Consider the following 20,099-nt stretch of genomic DNA (forward strand, 5'->3'; position numbering starts at 1 on the left):
TGGGCCACCAGAGGTGCAGACCCACTATAGTCCTGGTAGAGATTGTATTATTGGTGGGCCACCAGAGATGCAGACCCACTGTAGTCCTTGTAGAGATGGCCAGCAGCCATCTGCTGTGACTGTGCAGGTGCACAGTCACCTCATAATTGACATCCAGTCTTACAAATTTCAAAACTCCGCCATCTCTCTCCCCACATCCACCACTACTGGCGGCTCACCAACTGCGCAACGCTACGCGCTGTTCACGTCTAGCTGCCCAACACTACAATGGCAGACAACAATGCAAACTAGCCACAGACTGCACACAGCACAGCCAGTGATTTTCATACAGAGAGCGCTACGTGGCGGCGGCGTTACCAATATAAGAACCTAAACAGCCTACTTACAATACATGTTGCCTGTCCCGCATTTCTTGTTACACCAGGTTGATGGTTAGGTGCTTACACGCCGTCATCAAGGCGAATAGCTGCACGAAACATGCACCGCGCCACAGATGCAGGCCGGTGAGGACAGAATTATGCTAAGTGGTGCTTGGTAGTACTCGAAGACATGATGACAGCAGTGAACCACCGGTATATTATTGCCGACCACCTGCATTCATTCTAGGTAGTCTCCTCTAATGGCGATGACATCTTCCAAAAGGATAACTGTCCGTGTTGCGAGGTCAGAATTGCGCCACGGTGTTTCATTACAGTGAACACACATTGATGTCTGGGATAGCACATGTGCCTGATCTGTACTCTTGGGAATACATATTACGCGCCAACTGCGCTCCCGTAAACTACCGTCCCGTAATTTGTGGGAATTTAGTGACCTATGAATAAACATCTGCTGAGACATACTTCTGGAATTGTATTAAGGACTCTAAGAATTCATGCCAAGAGGAATCTCTGTTGTACTGTGTTTGAAAAGTGGAACAACATGCTATTAAAAAAGGATGGTCAAAATGTTTAGCTCATCGGTGTACATTTGAGGAAACCTGTTACAGGTCCCAATCTGTAAAAAGTGAAACTTTTCAAAGTTTAGTGACACAGAATTGGCGAGGAATCATTTAATAATAATTTCGATATTTGTTACGACACACTCAAAATGCTGGAATTCTAGTCTTTGCTACCGTATTACACATTTTCAATGGAATTGTTTTACCAAGAAAATCATTCATGGCTCTTACATTCGATCATCTTAGTAAGGAACGATAGTGAAAAAATATTAAGCCCGCCCGGTTGTCCGTGCGGTCTAAAGCACGGCTTTCCGAGCGGGCAGGAGCGCCTGGTCCCCGGCACGAATCCGCCCAGCGCATTTGTGTCGAGGTCTGGTGAACCGGCTAGTCAGACTAGCGGATGGTTTTTAGGCGGTTTTCCGTCTGCCTCGGCGAATGCGGGCTGGTTACCCTTATTCCGCCTCAGTTACACTATGTCGGCGATTGCTGCGCAAACAAGTTCTCCACGTACGCGTACACCACCATTACGCTACCACGCAAACGAGGGGTTACACTCTTCTGGTGTGAGACTTTCCCTGGGGGGTCCACCGGGGGCCGAACAGCACAATCACCCTGGGTTCGGTGTGGGGAGGCGGAGGGGTGAAGTGGACTGCAGTAGTCGTCGTGGGGTTGTGGACCACTGCGGCTGCGGCGGGGACGGAGCCTCTCCGTCGTTTCTAGGTCCCCGGTTAACATACAATACAATACACTACAAATAAATATTAAGTGAAACCAGCTGTACAGTGTAGTTCGTACCACAGAGAGTATCTTCTCGCTCTTATCGGGAGGCTAGTACTTTTCCCACATCTGCAAATTGAAAGGGAGAATTAAATTGGTCACGAACGACGGACTTGTTAACAGTCAGAATTTATGGCTGCTTGCTACACGTTTGATACGGGGAAAGTCGTAGTCTTTTCGATTGATACCTGTCAAGTGTACTCTGTAAGATGATTAACTTTTCCCTGTCACAGACGTTGTAGATAACACTTTATGCGGTGTCAGAACGGGGAAAAGACTGCTGTAAAAATGTGAAAGCACTATCTGCGTTCGAAGTACCAGCGGCTCCTGTAAAGTGGCTCTAGTTGTCAAGTTTACGCCAGCAGCTTATGCGAGATAACACTGCTTGCGCACATCCTGTGTCAGATTTAAAACTAATCTCAAGGTGATCGTTCCTTATACAACACTCTTAACCTCAAATCACTTTATAAGTGTTTTTCACAAGCAGAACAGAGAAACGAAAATAATCGTTACAAGGAGCTTTGTTTATTATTTGTGATTAATGCCAGTTCTTGAATATTATCTGTACCAAATAACGCTATAGATAAGAAAGTGTTCGTTCATTAAGGAATGCTTCTACGTGTCGTTGTCGTAAATTGTTATTCGTTTTCCACCGGCGGACAGAATGTTGCGATAAAAAAATTCATCGGTAGTGAGCCGTGGAGCATAAAGTAACCAGATTATGCTTATCCATTACGGATATTTTAGAACCGTGACTGTATATTAATTTAAATAAGTTATACACAACTGCAACCAGTCACTTTTTCAATAATAATGCTTTATTATATTAACCGGTTTTCGAACCCTTTCAGGTTCATCTTCAGATGATTTCGGGAGGATCCGGGAAGTTACATCACTACTGGTAGTAGCATAATGCTGGCTGCTGGTTTGTGACAGTATAGGCGGCTTTTTTCGTATCTGTCTGCCTCCATTTTGGCGTCCTGAACACTTTCACACGAACTCTATTAGTTCACACTTTAACAGTGACACTTTACCAGCATCCAGCATGCGCTTTACAACTGTTGCTTATAACAAAGATCTTGACAGAGAGATATGGCATAAGCCTACTTTGTACAGAGATGTGATTTGTTGTTCTTTACATGTGTTAAAGTCGATATAAGGGCAAGTTTTTTATCAGAATGGCGATAACATGAGAGCACTAGATGAAATAATAATAAATTACTACAAGAACAAACGTCAGGTGATCTGATATGTTATTTCTACTTGTATGTTACAGGCAGTTTTTTTAATATATATATATATATATATATATATATATATATATATATATATATATATATATAGCTGGAACAAACACAAGCTGCCTTTACCAATATCCCAGATCACTCTAATGTTAGAATAAAAATAAGTCAACAGTTAAAGAATTTTTGTTCATGATTTTTAAATTATTAAATGTACAGCCATTCAAACAGCTTTAATCCATTACAATCACTTTAACTCTTATACATATACCTTTAGCTAAAATAAATAGAATCTGCTCTGATAATACTCCAGATCACGTTAACGTAACAACAGAAATAAGCCAACAGTTCATCTGAAGATTTGTTATTAATTTAAATATACAGGTCCTAGTCATACAGACAGCTGCACCTCACTGCAGATACAATAACTCTGTATTATTGATTCCTTGGGATTCATGTTAATGCCAAACACGATAATTGCTATATATATATATTAAAAAAAACTGCCTGTAACATACAGGTAGAAATAACATATCAGATCACCTGACATTTGTTCTTGTAGTAATTTACGTATTATTATTTCATCTAGTGCTCTCATGTTATCGACATTCTGGTAAAAAAACTTGCCCTTATATCGACTTTAACACATGTAAAGAACAACAAATCACATCTCTGTACAAAGTAGGCTTATGCCATATCTCTCGTCAAGATCTTTGTTATAAACAACAGTTGTAAGGCGCATGCTGGATGCTGGTAAAGTGTCACTGTTAAAGTGTGAACTAATATAGTTCATGTGAAAGTGTTCAGGACACCAAAATGGAGGCAGACAGATACGAAAAAAGCCGCCTATACTGTCACAAACCAGCACCCAACATTATGCTACTACCAGTAGTGATGTAACTTCTCGGATCCTCCCGAAATCATCTGAAGATGAACCTGAAAGGGTTCGAAAACCGGTTAATGTAATAAAGCATTATTATTGAAAAGGTGACTGGTTGCAGTTGTGTATAACTTATTTACATAAAGTAACCAGTTTTCCTTTCGACACTTCATACCAATAGCGATGCATCGGGACACTACTCTCGTACCGATTTTAGGTTCAATCTGGCTAAAGCGGTGCTGCTCACCGATCCCGCCGTACTCTAGAGGCTGTCACGAAACTGGACAACTCAAGGTCAGCCCGCTCCCTGCAGTCCGCCCACGCTAAGCGCTGTTATTCGCCCGCCTCATAAATTTGTTGTCGCCAGCAGGGTTGTTTAAGAGCCTTGGGAGTAATGGTGTGTAAGAGTTAACACATCTATGTCACAAGACACATGAAAAAGTTGAATGGCTGGATGACTTTCTCTCGGCAGTAATGGTACCAATTGAGAGTAAAAGAAATGCCAAGAAATGCAAGGATTTTAGAACCATGAGTTTGATTTATCATGCAGCAAAAGATTTATTATGGGTGATAAATAGAAGACTACACGAAAGACTGGAAAAAACTATTGCAGAGAAACAATATGGATTTAGAAGAGGGAAAGGTATGGTTCAAATGGCTCTGAGCACTATGGGACTTAACATCTGAGGTCATCAGTCCCCTAGAACTTAGAACTACTTAAACCTAACTAACCTAAGGACATCACACACATCCATGCCCGAGGCAGGATTCGAACCTGCGACCGTAGCGGTCGCGCTGTTCCAGACTGAAGCGCTTAGAACCGCTCGGCCACAACGGCCAGGGGAAAAGGTATATTAGATGCAATTGAACTGTTGAGAATTATAGGTGAGAGATACACTGAAAGAGGAAAAGAAGTTTACTCTGTTTTCATTGACTGGATGATGATGATGATGATGATGATGGTTGGTTTGTGGGGCGCTCAACTGCGTGGTTATCAGCGCCCGTACAATTATCCAATCTTTGCTCAGTCCAATTTCGCCACTTTCCTGGATGATGATGAAATGATGAGGACAACACAAACACCCAGTCATCTCGAGGCAGGTGAAAATCCCTGACCCCGCCGGGAATCGAACCCGGGACCCCGTGCTCGGGAAGCGAGAACGCTACCGCGAGACCACGAGCGGCGGACACATTGACTGGAGGAAGGCTTTGATAGAGTTCAGTGGAATAAATTCTAAGGAAGAATGGTGTCGGCTGGAGGGATATAAGGCTGATTAAAAACGTATTCCTACAACACAATATAGCACCTTCCCCTTTTTGTAGTCTTTCGTAGGTGCTGTAATGACACATTCCTATGTAGAGACATACAATATCTTAAAAGCTGCGCCAAAGATAAATTGAGAGGCATGTATATTATAATCTTTGTAAAGTTCACATTGGATTCTCTTTTGTTTCATACTCCAAGGAGCTAAGGGACACTTTCGATTGTTGCCTCGTGCAGGATGGACGTGATTTTTGGACTGTGCGGAAAGGCAGCCATGTAGTTAGTAATTATGGTTTGTGCGACGAGCAGAGCAAGTCTTATTGTCTTGTGAATAAAAAATAGTGAGAAGTATCGAAGTGTTACGAAAATTATTTAAAGCAACGTAGCATTGTATTCCTTGGTTTCCACCGTCTTCGTGAAGTGAACCGATGCCGACTTAGGAAGATACACACGGTCAACAAAGAGAAGAACTTCGATGGCGACTGATGAATTAATATTGTGGCAGAAGGACTAATTCTACGTCTAAGGTGAGAACTCTGATTAAATCAACAATGACGTAGAATTCAAAATGTAATTAATCGAAATGGTAAATTATATTACAGGCATATTTCACGCAGCACTGAATTTGTCCGCATTCAAGCCGGTCAATACAATCCGTCAAAAAGCCTTTCAAAAATTATAAAGTTAAAAAACACAATAAAATCAAATGTTTTTTTATTTATTTCGCCACACTGGCGACCGCTGACAGGGACAGTGCTGGTGGAACAAAGAGTAAGTACTTGATTGTTGTGCTACAAATGTACTTGTACTAATTACTGTTTCTCTGTTACATGACGCACATGGAAAATTATGAATAAGGTGAAACAATGTTAACTGTATAAAAAGATGGCACAATAACCAGAAGGAACAAGGACAAGGATTTACAAAACTAACGTAATCGTGAGTGACGCAGCTCAGCCGGAATTAAGGTAGGAAAGCGCAAACGCATGCAGTGGCTGCACCTTGGCTTAGCTCCACTTAAAGCAGAACCTTTTCCTTTCCATATTAAAATCCTGGTAGTGTTTGTGGCAACACACAATTACACTTTGATAATTACTTTTTTATGTTCAACAATCGCAGAATTAGAAGACGTAGTGCGCCATCTTGTAAATTTCCGACGCGCAACAAATAACAATCGCGAGATATTTTTATTAATTCAACTGCGAGAGAATTTAAAGATTTAGATTAACAGTAAAGTACAGATAAAAATAATATCTCCACAATGGAATCGGAGAACTTTAATTTGACAAATGTTCATGGACACGTCACCGATTCTGACAATAGTGACGTAAATGATGACACAATTAGTTTTTCAGCACAACATAATGTAGAAGTAAATACGATTCAATTGCACTCCACAGGGATTAACAATAATGAACCACTTGCAAATGAAACCTTGTGCACAGTCGATGAAGCATCGATTACCAGATCAGATGAAAATATTTCGCGTGAAATCAGTGAACCTAGCCCGGTTTCGATTCAATCAGATCGTGGTAGAGAAACAATGGCTACAAATAATGGCATAAATACAAACACACAAGCTTCGTCAGTTACGCTTGAGGCATTATATAGTCTGATGTCAAACGTGAGCGAGCAATTATCTGATTTAAAGATCAGCCACAACACAACGAACACAAAACTGGCGAATCTAGAAGTCAGCCACAACACAACCAACACAAAACTGTCGAATCTAGAAATCAGCCACAACATGACAAACACAAAATTGTCAAACATGGAAATTGGGTTCCAACAGCAGTTTTCAAGTGTAAACACGCAATTTGAAAACATGCACAGACATTTCGATCAACGCTTAAATAAACTCACCAATGAAATCGATCAAAAGATCGAAGACAAAGTCATCAAAACCTTCAATAGTGTATACAATGTATTAGCAAATGACTTAGAAAAGAAATTGTCAGATCTTACAAACAAACAGGAACAGGAACTGTCAGAAATAGTAGAAACTCACAATCAAACACAAACCGTACAAAAAGAAATACATGAAAACGTACAGGCTATTCAAGTAAATTTAACAAGAGTACAGTCCGCATGTGAAGAAATACCTGACCAAGTTAATAAAGTTAACGAAGAAGTCGGTTTTCTGAAACAGGAGACTCGACGTATCAAGGCGGACATTATCAAAATAAATGAAACTTTAGAAAACGGTAATGTAAATGAATCAATAACTGACCGGGAAACAAAACTTCTTGAAAAATTAGGTAATGAAATCAAAGTAGCCGAGGACAGAATACGTAAGGAAATTGCTGGTAGACTAAATGTTTCAAATGATTTGCCTACGTCAAGCAACAGGCAGCCTGACACTTATTCACCCGTGCCGGATTACGATGTCAATAACGCAGAACATCACGCGCCCAGTTCGGCGTATGTGCACGCACCGGCGCAGGCAAACAATGGCTATTCGCCAAACGCGGTGCTGCAACAGGCATTAGGCATGTCGCCTTGCATCTCGACGATTCTAGTCGATGAGAGCCTGTTGAAACATAGACAGTTTCCAGTTTTCTCCACAGAATCCAGAAAAACTCATCCAGTCGTATTTGTAAGAGCATTTAAAAATGTCTTACCAAGAAACTGGACTGAGGCACAGAAAATTAGATATGTAGTAGGCTTCACACAAGGCGACGCACTTTTGTGGGCCACAGACATGGCTGAACAGTGCGTCACCTACGAACAATTTGAACGGGCTTTCTTGGAGAAATATTGGTCTGCTGGGGTCCAAGAAAGACTGCGACGTGAGGTATTCAATCCACAACCGTTCAACCTCAAAAACGGCGGGTTGAGAAAGTATTTCGAAAAGTACTTGAATAAGACGCGCTATTGAAATAATCCAATACCGCACGTAGACGTTCTCAAAATTCTGAAAAACAGACTACCCGCGAACTTACGCGAAAAATTGGTAACCATACCGGAGAACGACCTTGAATACTTTCTTTCCGTGCTTGACTCAATTGATCTAATATACGAAGAAGAGCCGAGCACAAGTAATCGGAATGAACACTCCGTAACCAATCAAAACAACGGTAACGGGAATCATTTTAATGGCAATGGACAAAACCAACACAGTTGGCATCCGTATCCGACAAGGCCAAGTAATGGAACCTGGAATTACGGAAATCGGAAGAATTCGGCGCCACAGAGACGTGAAGACCGAAGGTATCGTGCAGATTACGGTCCACGCCGGTATGGAAATGATAGAAATCACGTGAATGATTGGTCAGGCCCGCGTGATGAAAGGCGGCACACAAATGAAAATTACAATAGTTACAGTAATAGGAATGACAGACCAAGGAGGAATAGCGACGGCCGGTCGCAAGAAAATGTTGCACGCAGCGGTCTGGAACCTAATTGGCGACAGAATAACCACTCAGTACACTTTGTAGAGGTAACGGACAGTACTGAAGCAACGCCGTTGTCTCCCCCGGTAAACAACAATCGGTCGTAATGAGCCCCCACCGGCCGACCGATTTGACAACAGGGGGCACAAACAAGCACACATTACATCTTAGACAATTATTTTTAAGATATGATCAGGATGCGACTGTAGAAGATGATCTATGTGAAGAAGAGAAGAAAGCACCGGATAAGGTAAGTGACCTCGTGCAGGCTGTAATAACAGCAAAGATAGGAACTATAATTACCAACGTAATTTTAGATACAGGCGCATCTACGAATATTATTTCTAACAGTTTATTTAAAGAGGTTTCGACAGCATTACAAGTACCAGTGTTGCCAACGGAAAATTGTAAAATCTTGACAGCTGTAGGTAACAAGTCAAAAAGTATTAAGTGGCAGACGCAAATACCTGTTACCATTAGCGATGTCACGATAAACTGTACATTCTTAATCGTTGACAAGTTAATCGTCAATTGTATTTTAGGTATGGAAGTTATCCGGCAGTATAAAGTAAACATCGAAACTAGTAATCAACTGGGGGCATATGCCAGCTAAAAAACGCATAGTTAACCACACCTAATGAAACATGTGTTACTGTGAGTCTTAACACTATAAAATAAACCACACGGTACTTTTGTAGTCTAACTCAGTTATTTAAGAGAGAGGAACGAAGACAAATTAACGCGAAGGCCAGGGTTTGTTCGCTTGAGACGAGCAACAAGCCACGCGTCGAAGTTGCAATTCAACGCTCAGCTGATGTGCACGCGATAGCTGCATGTCAAGACAAGGTCATTGGCCGCGCTGTAGGCAGCGAGCCGGGGAGAAATCTTCCCCCTTCCCTGTCCGATCAGCTGAGTGTATACAAAGCGCGAAGGCGCATGCGCGGTCGAGTCCAGACGACACGTGACTCATATTACACGATGGCGGCTATCACGAATAATGTTCACCAACAATGCAGAGTTTTCTCCGCGCCTGCAGTCCAGTCATGGTACACAAGCGTGCATGCGCGGAACGTTTAAAAGTTTTGAGACCATGCTTACTATGAGACACAGAGACGAAAGCCATTCAAAAACAAGAAAGAAAAGGGTACACAAGTCTTGTAAATAGTAGCTTAGAAAATTTAATTGTAAGCTGGTACTACGTAATAAAAGTGAACATACAAGTACATACTGGTCATGGACGGTATTGTAATATTATATTATATTGAGTAAAATCTTAGCTTGTACGGAAGGAGAAAGAAAAGAGAAAAAAAAAAAAAAATAATGCAGATAGATAACCGGATGAAAGGTTATGTACACGAGAACAACACACAATTACATATTGGGAAAAAGCAGCAAAGAGGAAAGCAAAGAGATAACGCATACATTTACATTACACAGTAGCTAGCGATTTTTAGAATGAACAACAAGGTAAACGTGTGAATTTTTGTGACTAAGGAAAAGAATGACACAAGCGTTAAAATAGGAAAATAATAAACAGATCTATGCAGCGTGAGTAATGAACTGAATCGCTCTCAAAGCAAATACCTAGGATTTGAAACACATTAACGTTAGGAAACACCTAAAGCACTCAGCAAACAACTTTGTAGAATATATAAGCTATACACGAGGTTACATGTACGAAGGCTAAAGTGTAAAGGAGGAAAATATGGAATGATTGCGCATTAATGGACCGTAAGGCAGTTATGTATGTAGGAAGAAATATTTAGTTGTAAGTATTATTAGTATGAAGGGACGATGCTCAGCACACCCTGAACTATTTTGGAATATTGAAGGAATGGTGCAAGGTACCGAAAAAGGGCCTCACCAGCAATGTGTAGATTAAGTGGTAGATATTTTTTGTGTGTAGAAACGTATATATGAATGTGTGAAAGGCGAAAGAAGCTCTGTACATGTACGGAACTTAAACAACGTAGAAGTGTATAAGGAAAATTAAACTCTAAGACAACTTCGTATAAACAGGTATACCTAACGTCAAGAACCAACTTAATTAAAACCGTAAGACTCTACGAGTTTACGAGAAAATGCGAAAAACCTGATACAAAGTGCAACATTAGCGATTCTTCACTCATGTATGCAGAAGGAAGGTATGGATTACTTTACACACTTGAAACATGAAATGATAAATCACGTTAAAATTATATCTTACATACATATCACGATTTACAGTCACAAAGAATGAAAATGATATCGCCGCTGTACGAGAAACAGGTAAGTAGTGTGATCGACGACCTGTAAGCAAAGGAATCGTCTATAAAATGAATTATGAACAAAACCATCATACAGAATTTCATGCTGCACTGAAGCTATGAAAGTCGGATTATTCGTGTACATAGATTTTCATGACAACCGATGCATAAAAATGTCTGTATTTTTTCTCCCATGGTAACACAAGACGCCTATAAGCGTACTTTAATTTAAGATGATACACGCACACAAGGGCGTGCCGCTATTATGAAACACTGTACATATTAACATATTAATAGTTGCTACACCCTGAACTTCAAGATTGTATGTTTATATGTCTATGTTAATGTAGGAAATTTTATTAGAGGTAACGATTTACAAGCACACCAGAACGTGCTTAAGCACAAAACAGTGTACATATTAGGGTTACGCTGCATATAAATGATTATTTCGTGCATTTTCAGATTTTATAGGTAAAAAACCGGAGCATACACGTAGTCGTTGCCATTACCCTAAGTAGAAGGTAGAAAATTCCCTTCCCAAGGTGCAGTGGAGCGGCTACAGGTGTATTCTCTGCATGCTGATGCATGTCGTTGCGTATGAAGAATACGTAACGAAGGTAAACCTTAACTTACACTCGAGTTCAAGAAAGAAAACAAAGGACTTGTTCCTTCTAACTGATTAATGGAAAAAGGTGTGTGTGTGTCAGTAAAATCCAAGACGAAGAAGCCACTATGAGTGGTCAAAAATTTTTTTTCAATTTTCGTCGATAGTTTTTTCCTGTAAATAATGTAACCAATGTATTGTATGTGTTTTATGTTATTCCATTGTATGTGATGTACTTTGTATTTCATACCAAGTCCCGTGACTTACAAATTTGTGAATATTTATGTACATTGACCAGAAATATTGAGGGGAATGAATCTCGGTACAATAGGTAAAAGGGGTTAATACGAAGAAAAAAGTGTAGTGAAAAGAAAGTTTCGATCGCAATACTTGCGGTTAAAGTGGTGTGTGTAGAAATTGAAATTGTGCAAAGTAGTGCTACGTTGCAAGTGTCAGCGAGCCTAAACAAGGGACATCGAAAAATTGAAGCTAGTATCGTCAAACGACCCATGGCGTCACAATAGGAAAGGACAATGCCAAACAAGTTTGACATGGTACGCTTCTTACCTGGAGCGGCATCGACGGGATCGTCCTCCACCTCGCACATAGTGTGGTGTGTTCTTCGGGGCACATATTCCAATGTACCTCGTCGTATCCAGTCTAAGTACTGGAAGGAACTACAAAAAGCACACGCATACTGAGGTTCGGAAGTCTTGACGGTACCCTCACGTCGGTGTATATTCAGTGCACTGGCGCGCGCATTCAACCAACGTCGCCCGCTAACGGACGACCAAACAATCAGGCGCGCGTATCACCCGCCCATATTCAACACGGGCTAGCGAACAAAGCTCGCCGCCCCAGAATAAATACAGAAAGCAATACAAGGACTTAATTTTCACCTCTGATGAGGAAGGAAACATTTGTAAATACCGTTGTATTCATTGTATATTTTATTGTACAAACTTTACCACATGATGTTTTCTCAATGTTAACCAAAACTTTGTATATTAGGATTAAGGTTTGTAAATATTAGCATAAGTATACCAAAAACTGACACACACTCAGTAATACCAAAGAATTCACAGTGCCATGAAAATGAGACAATAAAAATGAAGGTTGTAAATAAAAGACCCGCAAACCTATCAATTGCAAGGTCGACTACTGTATCCTGTCAATCAAATAAAATTTTCTAGTGACAGTATACAGTAGGGGGGCAGTTGTAATGACACATTCCTATGTAGAGACATACAATATCTTAAAAGCTGCGCCAAAGATAAATTGAGAGGCATGTATATTATAATCTTTGTAAAGTTCACATTGGATTCTCTTTTGTTTCATACTCCAAGGAGCTAAGGGACACTTTCGATTGTTGCCTCGTGCAGGATGGACGTGATTTTTGGACTGTGCGGAAAGGCAGCCATGTAGTTAGTAATTATGGTTTGTGCGACGAGCAGAGCAAGTCTTATTGTCTTGTGAATAAAAAATAGTGAGAAGTATCGAAGTGTTACGAAAATTATTTAAAGCAACGTAGCATTGTATTCCTTGGTTTCCACCGTCTTCGTGAAGTGAACCGATGCCGACTTAGGAAGATACACACGGTCAACAAAGAGAAGAACTTCGATGGCGACTGATGAATTAATATTGTGGCAGAAGGACTAATTCTACGTCTAAGGTGAGAACTCTGATTAAATCAACAATGACGTAGAATTCAAAATGTAATTAATCGAAATGGTAAATTATATTACAGGCATATTTCACGCAGCACTGAATTTGTCCGCATTCAAGCCGGTCAATACAATCCGTCAAAAAGCCTTTCAAAAATTATAAAGTTAAAAAACACAATAAAATCAAATGTTTTTTTTATTTATTTCGCCACAGTGCTAAGCTTTAGTTTATTAAGTTGGCGGGTGGCGATGTCTTCGATCTCCAGAGTCGTGTCCACTTTATTTTTATTTAAAGCTGGGAGGACGAGTCACAAACTTCATTAAAATATCTTGAAACAATAATAGCGGACGTAACGTAGCTTGATATCGTCGTAAATTGTTTATTGATAAGCCCTGTTATTAAGAAAGCTCAGTCCAGTTCGGTGAAAAAACACTATTTGTTTTTAATTAGAATTAATTTCAAGCACTTAGAGTCGAAATAAATGTCTTGACACCCTATATTCGTCGTAATTAAGTTTTCAAGTCAGATTACACGCTGAAAGTCAGATAGGTTGCTGCAATGTAGTCGGTGAAATTCCTCAAGTAAATGACGTTTCAGCCGGTCGCTCCGCGCTGCGATCGGAAGTTAACTTCTTATGAAAACTGTTTAACTGCTGTTGAATTGAGACTGACTTCAAAATTGTAGTAAGTACAGTCTCAGTCTCAGATGTAAAATCGCAACACTTCAGTAACTGAACATATTAAAATCCATAAATAACGAAGCTGAACCAGAGATTACTTTTGATTCTGTGTTATTCGTAACCCGTACGAAACGAAACTTCCACAAATAACGATTTTCAATTACAAGCATAAATGCAACCGGGATTCTAATTGAGAGAGAGAGCTAACAGAACAGAAAATATCGCTATGGTCTAAAATATATACTAGTAAGAAAGTGAACAATTTAAATTATTTTATCATATTATTAAACTTATAAATTTCAAACAAAAATTGGCGTTATAATTCATCTAAATAACTCAAATTAAATAAAAATAAGCATTTCAATTACTATACCACGAGAGAGTGGCTTCAAGAAAATACGAGTACAGATTGGGAATGAGATGACAGAGGGAAGCACAGTTGGAATGGGGATGAGACATGACTGTTGTCTCGCCCCAGTACTGTTTAACGCTTATTTGTAGCATATTATACAGAAATTTTTACAACAAAACAGAGGAGTGCGGGACTGTGATAGAAGTTTAGAATGTACTCGATTTGCGGATAATATGGTGTTATTGGCAGAGATCGAAAGAAGTGTGACTGGAATGTTAAAAGAATTAAATAAGACCTGTGAGAAATTCGGAATGGGAATTAATAAGAAAAAGACAAACACAAGAAAAGTAAGAACAGCTATGAAGTTAGAACAGGAATATATAGAACCAGTTAGAGCTTTCAAATATCTGGGAAGCATGATTACCTACCACATGAGACGTAATAAGGAAGTGAAAACACTTACAGCAATTGGCAAGGAGGCATTTAATAAGAAGAAGAGACTTCTATGTGGGTTCAGGAACAGGCACCTGAGGTTGGTGCAGTACTTCATACGGAGTGTGGCGTTATACGGAGCTGAGACATGGACACTGAGGGAAGAGGAAGAAAGAAGAATTGAAGCATTTGAGATGTGAATTTGGAGGAGGATGGAAGAGATAAAATCGGTAGACAATGTGAGAAATGAGAAGGTGTTGAGAAGAGTGGGGGGAAAAAGATTTTTAAAGGTAATCAGGAAGAGGAAGCACAATTGGCTTGGACATTGGATGAGAAGGGATTGTTTGCTGATCGATGCTATGAAACGAACGGTGAATGGGAGAAGAAAAGAACGCAGATGATAGCAGAAGCTGGATAGCATAAGGATAGGAAACAATTATGACAAAACGAAGGTGGTAACAAATGTCAGGACTGCATGGAGAACGACGTATGAAGACCTGTCCTAGGGCAGAATACTGATGATGCTGATGATCTCATAATACTTTTATGTTTTCACGATATATATATCATATGTATGTATACACTTTGCGAACGTTCATATATTATTTTCGGTCCAAATATGTCAGTAGTTTTTGTATTATAGCAACTGGTGCGAATTTTCTTTTGGAAAGTACTCCATCATATTCTAGACTAAAAATAGCGATGCCTAATATTTTTTCGAAATTTTTACTAACATGTGAAATTATCATTTTTTTGGCAATATTGTACGAGGATGAGATGACGTTAGCCGACTGCTGTGGCCGAGCGGTTCTAGGCGCTTCAGTCGGCAACTGCGCGACTGCTACGGTCGCAGGTTCGAATCCTGCCTCGGGCATGGATGTGTGTGATGTCCTTAGGTTAGTTAGGTTTGAGTAGTTCTAAGTCTAAGGGACTGATGTCCTCCGATATTAAGTCCCATAGTGCTTAGAGCCATTTGAACCCTTTTTTTTTTTAGACAACGTTAAGGTGCCTATTTTCGTGACAGTCTCTATAGCAGTAAATGTATACCAGTTGCACGCCTGCAACAGATGACCAAAAACCATCAAAGTAAGGAAAGATGGAAAACAAAAAAGTTTCACCTAAATGTACACTTTATTTTCTGTGCTATCTGGCATTAGTACTTTTTTCCTGGGATTCCACCTGTATTTGAATTTGATTCGCAGCATACTTCAGTTTTCAAAATGTCATTAATGTAACAGTGATATTGTTCAAAAATGGCTCTGAGCACTATGGGACTTAACTTCTAAGGTCATCAGTCTCCTAGAACTTAGAACTACTTGAACCTAACTAACCTAAGGACATCACACACATCCATGCCCGAGGTAGGATTCGAACCTGCGACCGTAGCGGTCGCGCTGTTCCAGACTGTAGCGCCTAGAACCGCTCGGCCACCCCGGCCGGCTAGGGATATTGTATTTTTGAATTTAATGCCTGCATATCGTCTGACTTTTCGGCTGTAGTATTAAGAACCGGGCTTATTTCGGCTGCTGTTGCAACAGATGTATGTTGGTACGGTGGAGTACAGGAATACAGGTTTGCTAACTGAAGAGGTGATACATCAAATTAATGCTGCAAGCACACAAAGCATGGCCAAGTGCATTTCGTATCACATGGATCATTTTTTCGAAATAGATAAACTTAATATAACAATGGAAAATCCAGGATGGAATGTAACACTATTATGGTAGGGATAGTTGCTACTCACCATATGGTGGAGATGATGAGTAGCAGATAGGCACAACAAAAAGACTGTCACAAAATAAACTTGTGGTCAACAAGGCCTTTGTCAAAAACCGACGACAGACACACAAACACACCTACACACACACACACACACACACACACACACACACACACACGCTCACGCAAAAGCAATTCACACAGACGACAGACAAACCAGAAGTATGGGTTCAGCTGCTAGAGACTGCAATCATGTGTATGTGACTTGCGTTTGCGCGAATGTGTGTGTGTGTGTGTGTGTGTGTGTGTGTGTGTGTGTGTGTGTGTGTCATCTGACAAAGACCTTGTTGGCCGAAAGCTTATTTTGTGACAGTCTTTTTGTTGTGCATATCTGCGACTCAGCATATCCGCTATATGGTGAGCAGCAACTATCTTTTTCTTAATATTGTAAACTTAATATACATATTTATGTTCATTTAAAATTCACGTACGAGAAAATCTGATTTCCCTCTCATTGTTCAAATGAGAGAAATTATCAGCAGTTCTGCTGTAAGATGTTTTGGGATAAATATTATCTGTGGCAGTTATTAATACCGCTCATTTTCATGGGCGCGCGGGCCGGCCGGTGTGGCTGAGCGGTTCTAGGCTCTTCAGTCAGGAACCGCGTGACCACTACGGTCGCAGGTTCGAATCCTGCCTCGGGCATGGATGTGTGTGATGTCCTTAGGTTAGTTAGGTTTAAGTAGTTCTAAGTTCTAGGGGACTGATGACCACAGATGTTAAGTCCCATAGTGCTCAGAGCCATTTGAACCATTTTTCATGGGCGCTGAAGTCGGTTATGTTCAATTTGAAAATGTGTGGCGTATGTAGGAAATGTCTCTATCTCATTTTCTTCAGATATTTCTTATGACTTTAAGAGTATTGTTTGTTATGGCTTTGGAGGGGAGGACATGTTTGGTGCTTACTAGATTTTTTAGGAGGCAGTCTCTTCTAACTTCACATATTTCCAAATTTGTTAAATAAATCAACTTACTCTCTACAAAAAATATAGTAGTATTTCAACTGAGGGAAGTTTGATGCATTGGTATTTTCATATTTCATCATCAGCCAGTATAAAATATACAGCGTGGTCAATAACAGTCAGAAACGCTTCTAAGGGTGTTGCAAGGTAGGCTGTGCAGAAAAGTAATTGTTAAGAAAAAATTATACACGTAGCGCCATTTCCGTATTAATTAGCACTGGAGTTATCCAATCAGTGCGTTGCGCGCACAAATTCAAATTGCCTACCAGATTCTACACACACCAAAAATATTTTACATCATCCTGGTTCAAAGAACTCTTGAAGATAGACGTTTATTGTAGATATTGTATCACAGACACAGTCCCTTTGTTCAGAGGTGTCACTAAACCCGCCCAAAGATGTAAACGACCATGCTCGGGTAGCACTTCTTAGACGGATGGGGTCCGACAGCCGATCAGTTCCAGTCATTCCTCTCCAGGAAGGAGGTACACGGATCGTGTTGTCAGTAGTTCAACCATGCCTAGACGGTCAATACCGCGTTTCGATCGCGTCCACATTGTTGCTTTGTGCCAGGAACGGCTCTCAACAAGGTAAGTGTCCAGGCGTCTCGGAGTGAACCACGTCGATGTTCGGATATGGAGGAGATACAGAGAGGGACAGGAACTGTCGATGACATGCCTCGCTCAGGCCGCCCTAGGGCTACTACTGCCGTGGATGACCGCTACCTACGGATTATGGCTCGAAGAAACCCTGACGGCAACGCCACCCTGTTGAGTAACGCTTTTCGTGTAGCCACAGGACGTCGTGTTACGACTCAAACAGCGCGCAATAGGCTACATGATGCGCAACTTCACTCCCGACGTCCATGGCGAGGTCCATCTTTGCAACCACGACACCATGCATCGCGGCACAGATGGGCCCAACAACATGCCGAATGGACCGCTCAGGATTGGCATCACATTCTCTTCACCGATGAGTGTCGCATATGCCTTCAACCAGACAATCGTCGGAGACGTGTTTGGAGGCAACCCAGTCAAGCTGAACGCGTTAGACACACTGTCCAGCGAGTCCAGCAAGGTGGAGGTTCCCTGCTGCTTTGGGGTAGCATTATGTGGGGCCGATGTACGACGCTGGTGGTCGTGGAAGGCGTCATAACGGCTGTACGATATATGAATGCCATCCTCTGACCGATAGTGCAACCATATCGGCAGCATATTGGCGAGGGATTCGTCTTCATATATAACAATTCGCACCCCCATTGTGCACATCTTGTGAATCACTTCCTTCAGGATAACGACATGCTCGACTAGAGTGGCCAGCATGTTCTCCAGACATGAAACCTATTGAACATGCCTGGGACAGACGACGTGACTCACCAACCGCTCTGAGTGATCTAGCCGAATCGCCGTTGAAGAGTGGGACAATCTGGACCAACAGTGCCTTGATGAACTTGTGGATAGTATGTCACGATGAATCCAGGAATGCATCAATGCACGAGGAAGTACTACTGGGTATTAGAGGTACCGGTGTGTACAGCAATCTGGACAACCACCTCTGAAAGTCTAGAGGTACCGGTGTGTACAGCAATCTGGACAACCGCCTCTGAAAGTCTCGCTGTATGGTGGTACAACAAGCAATGTGTGGTTTTCATGAACAATAAAAAGGGAGGAAATGATGTTTATGTTGATCTCTATTCCAATTTTCTGTACAGGTTCCGGAACTCTCGGAACCGAGGTGATGCAAAACTTTTATTACGTGTGTATTAGTGTCAGTTGATCTTAAGCGAAGATTATAGCACATGAGATCGCTCAGCCTTTGGCTTGGGTTCGATCCTCGCTAACAAACCATGTCCAATTTTTGCATCTCTCTCTTGTTCTTTTCTAGGAAACCAAATGACGAACATGTTTGATGACACCATCTCTGGTGGGCAGCTTAAATTTTCCCATGCTATGACCTGATTGGCTGATTCAGTGCTAATTAAGTGAAAACAGCGCAAAGTATCGATCTTGTCCTTAACAAATTTCTCAGCACAACCTACCCTGCAAAACCTTTACAAGCTTTTCACATTGTTTCTTCCCATCTTGTATAATGCAAGACTCACTGATCCGATACAGTAGAATGGCACGATGCAGAATGGTACAAAGCTTCGCATTGAGAAAAGGAGTGAACTAGGTCAGTGGCACCTCTGTTGCTCTACTGAACAGAGGTGTCAAATGATCTCTTGAGAGAGCTACAATAGTACGAGAGGACCTTGCTAATAAAGTCAGTTTTAGTTTTGTAAGACCTGAAGAATTGCTTTTAGAGAAGGAGAGGTGACCTAGCATGGACTATGGATGACGATTACTACAATGTTTGATGGATGTGGTGCTTGTGGCCCACTTCAGAGAGGAATAGAGCTAAAAATTTTAAAAGTCGAAAATTTAGACACACCGTTGCAACAAAATGGAAATGGATGGGGATGACATGGAAATGGCATGTAATGCTGGGTGCAAAGCGTAATTAAATGAAACTGGAAATGGAATGCAATGGAATGGCCCCACACTTGGCGCCAAAAATGCAGTAATTCCTAGGTATCATGAAAACAGGGAAAGAATGTAAAGATATTTATATTTATTATTAGTAAGTGTAAATCATTAATACCAAACTCCAGTGGGTGATGTTATTTGGGTTAGACACAACTTGGTGATTGGGCATGTAGAAGGATGAGTGAGTAAGTTGGGTATCAGTGAGAGAGTTGGCACAATGATGTATGGGATCTTTGACCTTTGACCTTGAAAATGACTGTTCAAAGTCGTTCGTGTGATGTGTCGAGGTCATTCTCTCTAGGGAAATTGAATGACTTACACATGGTTGGAAATTTGAGGTCACCTCAAACTGCCACATGTCA

The sequence above is a fragment of the Schistocerca cancellata genome, chromosome 2, assembly GCF_023864275.1.
Source record: "Schistocerca cancellata isolate TAMUIC-IGC-003103 chromosome 2, iqSchCanc2.1, whole genome shotgun sequence".
NCBI classification, from domain to species: domain Eukaryota; kingdom Metazoa; phylum Arthropoda; class Insecta; order Orthoptera; family Acrididae; genus Schistocerca; species Schistocerca cancellata.